Consider the following 6,211-nt stretch of genomic DNA (forward strand, 5'->3'; position numbering starts at 1 on the left):
GGACCTCAGTGTCCTGGTATCTTCTCCTGCCAGATGTTCTTCAGATTATATATGTGAGTGTATGTTTATATCACATATATGTATATATGTCTATATATCTATCAATATGTGTCAAATGGTGCCTTTCTTTAGTGAAGAGTGGGGTGGGAGGGACATATTTCAGAACATAAAATATAACAAAAAGAATCAAATAAAAATATATATTTAAGTTCATTGCTTACCACTACTACATCTGTATCCCAAAGAGATTCAAAAGAGAAAAGGACCCAATTGTACAGAAATATTTATAGTAGCAAAGAATTGGAAACTGATGGAATGCCTATCAATTAGGGAATGGCTGAACTAATTGTGATGTAGGAATATGATGGAATACTGTTGTTCTGTAAGAAATCATAAGCAGGTGGATTTCAGAAGAACCTGGAAAGACATGAATTGATGTTGAGTGAGGTCGGTAAAACCAGATCATTGAATACCTTAACAGAAATATTATGTGATGATTGACTATGATGGACTTAGCTCTTCTCAGCAATACAGTGATCAGAGACACAGAGAAAATGCCAGCCACAAGCAGAGAAAGAATTATGGAGCCTAAATGAAGATGAAAAGAAACTATTTTCACTTTTTAAAATTTGTTGTATTTTTTTCTCATGATTTTCACTTTTTGCTCTGATTCTTCTTTCAAAACATGAATAATAATGGAAATATGTTTAACAGGATTGTATATTTATAACCTATATTAGATTATCATGGGCAGAGAAGAGAGAAGGGAGAAAAATGTGGAACTCAAAATCTTCCAAAACATTCATGTTGCAAACTATGTCAACATGTAATTGGAAAAAACCAAAATTTTTAAATTTTTAAAAATCTTGTAAGGAGAAAAATAAAAGTTCATTGCTCCTATCTTTGTCTAGGATAGGCTATCTTTTATAGGTAAGCTCTATCTTCTCACCATCAGCATCAGGAAGTACAAAGATTATTTTCTATTCCATACATAAAAATCAATGTAGAATCACAGATTCTTTCTTCATTACAATTTGTATTACTTTGTGCAATTTGTATTTCTCCAGTTAAACCAATTATAATCAAGCTAATTATTTTGAAATACAGCATTGACACAGTTTGAAGATGATGACCTTTTATTTGAAAACTTTCCTAATTTCTCTGACCTAATATCTTCTCCCACCAAATTACTCTATATTTGTTATATATTCTATGTCTGGATGCATGTGATTCTCTCAGTAGAATATAAGCTCTCTGAGGGCAGGAACTGTTTTCATTTTTTTTTTCTTTGTATCCCCAATACTAAGTTAGTTCTGGTCTGGCACACTGTAGGTACTTAATAAAAGTTTTATTATTTTCTTTTGGATCAAACCCAAATTTCTCTGTTTGACATTTAAGAACCTTGACATCCTAGCTCCAGACCAGCTTTCTAGGTTTATTACATGTTACTCCCCTTCATGTTGATAATCGAGTCAAACTGACCTCTCCTTGCTCTTCTCTGACTTGACATAGTGTCCCTCATGTGTTTTATTCATTCTCATATTTGATTTCAGCAAAAGAGTTCAAACTCTACCTCCCTTTTTGATTTTCTAGGTCCCCCTTCCCAAAATCATCTGTTTATTTTCTGTCAATTTTGTACCCATTTATATGAATAGATACATACATTGTATTTTCCCCAATAGACTGTGAGCTCCTTGAGGATAGGAACTATTTTATTTTTTGGTCTTCCTTAGAAGCCTTAGTACACTTAGTATGGATGTGTGCTAAAAGTTTATCAACTGACTGCCTGGGTTTGTTTTATGTCTATTTTATCCCTATTATGTAGTACAGTTCATAGTGCAAAGTAGGTGCTTATTGCACAATTTATTTCTCAGAGAATCTCTGGAGACTTGTCAAAGTTGATAAGTGCATTCTCCTCATGGTATTTCCCAGACACACACAGGCAAAAGAAACCTCAAAAGTTTTGTTAAGTATAATTGAGTTGGGGGCTTAAAATTGATGATTTAAGACACAAATATTTTTCAACATTACTGACAATTGATGTTGGGAATTCTGAAGAAAAATGTGGGTTGGGGAAGTGAATGATAGTTAGATCTTGTAGTAACACATAGAGAACTGTTATTTAATAGGTACAAATGGCTTTTGGCCAGGGATGGAGTGTACCAAATTAGAGACCATTAAAAACAAACTTGCCTAGAGTTTTGCAAATTTGAGTAAGGGAGACATAAAACTGAAAAGGAAAGGGTAGAGGAAAGTGAGACAATAGAAGAGTGGATGGATTTGTGAGAACGCCAACTGAATCTTGCCTGAGATGTTTACTAGATTATCATGAGTATTATGGGACTTTCAAAGCATCTTCTGTGCACTATCAACCTCCTGGGATGGTGATGAACATTGACTGAAAACTTTAAACTTTTATAATTTAAGATTATCCATTAATTGATCATCAGTAGGCATATATTAAGTATCTACTGTGGGCCTAGGACTGTGCTTGGTGCTAGGGAACTAAATACAAAGAATGAAACAATTCCCATCAGGTTATGATATGATATGTCACAATCATTATTTTTGACATGTCTGGGATTAAAGAAAATAGTAGGGACAACATTGGGAAAAGAATGACCTAAGATGGGATGATTAATTCACAGGAAGAGCACTTGAAATAAAAGTCATAGTCTTCTCTGCCTATGTGCAAATATTTGAAATATGCCTACAAAAGAAAGTAAATTCAAACTTCTACTGCAAGAGTTCATGTCCTTTTTTTGTGACAGGGCATCCTTTTGACAAGATGAATGAAGTCAATTGACATCTTTTCAGAATGATTTTTTAAATTTTTAAAGGAAATGCTAAATTTCAATGAAAAATCAATAAAATCCATGAACTCTATTAAATCTAGAATCCCTGTTCTAATTTCCCCTCCTATGGATCACTGAGACAAGGTGGGACATACAGTGTTGAAACTGACTCAATAGGATAAGGATATGAAAAGGAGCATCAGATTAGTAAATTTAGGAATTTGAGGGGGTAAACATGATGAAGAGCATTTGGGAGGTTATGAATTAAAAAACAGAAGCAATACAGACCCACAGAGGCAAGAAGAAAAATCAGATGAAAATTTAGGAAATGGATTTACAAATTCAGCATGGAGATCCATGTGCTATGATGAGGGACTTTAACAATCTGTATCTTTTTTTGGAGCTCTCTGGACAGAACCAAAACTTGCCTTATTAAAAATTTTGTCCTTTAAAAAGTATATTGAAACAAGGGGGAAATACAATTATAGACCCAATTCTCATCAAGAGGAAGGGTCTATATCCTTAAACAGAAATGATGGGAATTTTGGGACAAGTGACCCCATGATCATAGAGTTCAGAACAATAGAGAAGCAAAGGAAATCCTGGCATCATTTGACACGTATTCCAGATTTGGGGAGAGCAACCTTTTTTAGTTTCAGAAAGATTGATAAGATCTAATGACAAATATTCTGTTGAACATTCTTTAGTGATACTGTATCAATTAGGCATCATTATACCTAGAAAGATACATTCATTTTATCTGGTATTTGCTCAAAAAGTGTTTGAATTGAATGGAAGACAAAGACACAGTCATATACTTTGCCTCCTAGCCTTTCACAAATATATAAAACAAAGATTTAACAATACTTCTCCAAAATATTAAATTTTTATTTATTAGAATCCTATATTTAGAATCCACTAAGCATTTAGACTCATCCATATCACTGACTTAAATGAATTTAAATTTGGCTTTGATTTGGATTCCTCATTGGGAAGTCCCCTAAACCAATGAAATCAGAGGTCCAGTCCCTGATTAAAACAAATTAAAACAAATTTTTTAACAATTGACCAATAAGTTAATTTTTTTCTCCAGAACAATGGCATTTTAATTTCTGTCTTATCTTTTACTTAGGTCCCTAAATCAGAAAGCTATCAGGATGTGAAGAACCTTATAAGAATTTGAAATCAAGCTATACTTCTTTTATATCATTAATAGGATTATTGCCAGAGTACTTATCTACTTAAGTTTCTAAAATCTTATTATCTCCCTCTTGCAAGAACACTAATCACTTTTAAAGGATAAGATAGAATGCATAATATTATAGAAATATAGGATTTAGAGCTGGAGCAGGGGATGGAGAGGCTCTTTCAAAAGCAGCTAGTTCTTTTTTATAGATGAAGACATGCCTAGAATAGCTAACCAATTTACAGGGAGTAGGTAGTTGAAGCAGTTGAGCCTGAGAGAGCTTATTTTAAAATAATGCTTTATTTCTCAAAGAACACTACCTCCATTTTCAAGGTTACTCCCTCCTACCCCTCTTCTGACCAGTTTTATGCATTTTATATTTTCAGTAGCATTAGCAAGTGCTTCTCTTCTCTACCCATTTTACACTTTGTTTCACATAGGTAAATAATTTGCATTCACTGTCTGGGCAAGAGTATTGTTATCAATTCTGATAGTACCCCCATCGTGGGCCTCCATACCTAAGTGAAAAGAGTAGAAGCCTTCCTCAACTCACTCTAGCCTTCCTTCCTTCTGAACTTTATATCATTTGGATGCCTTCTGATATTTCTATTATTTAACCATTAGTTTCTGAAATGATTTAATATTTACCATGTTTAAGTCCTGTTTCTCTAACTCTTGTGGCTTCTCCTTTGTTCTTGAAGAAGACATCAGGGAAGTAATGCTGTTATAGGAATGTGGATTGGTTTTGAGTTGGGGGGAGGCTGTGCTAAGTCACCAGCCTCACTTTCTCCTCCAGAGCCTTCTGGGTCCAGTGGCCAGATATGAATTAGGACCACTGGAGATGGCCTCAGAGCACTAATATAGAAAAAGTAGAGCTAGAAACTAGGACAATGTGGGTTAAATTCATTTCTCTGATAAATATTGGCTCAGTTATTGCTATTCATGATTTCACTACAAAGTAATATATTACTACTAACAAAAATTAGCATTTATATAGTGATTTAAGGTTTCTGAAACCCTTCTATATGATATCTTATTTTATCCTTACAATGGCTTTAGGAGGTAGATGCTGTTTCTATTACCTTTTTTGCAGGTGGGAAAACTGAAGAGGAAAGGTTAAATGATTTGCCCAGGCTTCCATAGCTAGTAAGTTTCTAAGGCAAAACTCAAATCAGTCAGTCCACCCATAAATATTTATTAAATGGCTATTATCTTCTAGGAGCTGGGGAAACAAAGTATCTGATACCCAAGAATTCAGTTTAATTAACGGGGGAGACAATCTGAAAACAACTATCTATAAATAAACTATGTATGGGATAAGTCAGACCAAAAGGAAGCCAGGGCAGCCTGGAGGCAGAGTGGGTGAACATTCCAGGCATGGGGAACAGCTAGAGAAAAAAAAAAGTTGGAATGACATATAACAGTAAGGTGGCCGGTGTCACTGGACCAACAAATGTGTGGCAAATTTTCCTGATTGCAGGTTCAGTGTTTAATGCATTGAACTTCCTTCAGTCCTTTGGTTTCCTGGAATTTTAAAATTTTAAAATTATTAACTTCAGTTTATTGTTGGTCAGTCATGTCCAACTCTTCATGACTCTATGGATCATTGTGTCCATGGAGTGTACTTGGCAAAGATTCATGGAGTTTACTATTTCCTTCTCCAGTGAATTAAAGCAAACAGAGGTTAAGTGACTTACCCAAAGTCACAAAGCAAGTAAACATCTGAGGCTGGATTTGACCTAGGGTCTTCCTATCTTCAAGGTCAGAGCTCTATCCACTGACTTTGCATTAGTCAAGGTGGTTTCCTCATTGGGAAGTCCCCTAAATCAATGAAATCAGAGGTCGAGTCCCCGATATTTATAAGGGTAGGCACTGTCTAGTTCATCTAGATCTTTACATGTCTCACAGCACCTGATATGACTGGAATATTGTAGGAAGGTGCTCAGAAAGCATTTCTTCATAGGAATTTGGAATGGAAAGAACTTTTAAGAGATACTCAAATCCAACATCATGATTGTTTAAATGAGGCAGGAGGAGGATAAAACAACTTTCTTGGAATCTCAAGACAGTGGCAAAATTAGAATTCACCTTCTTAGGTCTTCTAGGTTCAAATCCAGGGTTCTTTACTCTAAATATCACACTACCTCATAGAGTGTAGTCAGTCATCAATACACTAGGTGTTATCTGCAATAAGAATACAATTTGTAAACTTGTCTTTTATTTACTGACC

This window comes from Macrotis lagotis, chromosome 3, assembly GCF_037893015.1.
Source record: "Macrotis lagotis isolate mMagLag1 chromosome 3, bilby.v1.9.chrom.fasta, whole genome shotgun sequence".
In the NCBI taxonomy this organism is placed as follows: domain Eukaryota; kingdom Metazoa; phylum Chordata; class Mammalia; order Peramelemorphia; family Peramelidae; genus Macrotis; species Macrotis lagotis.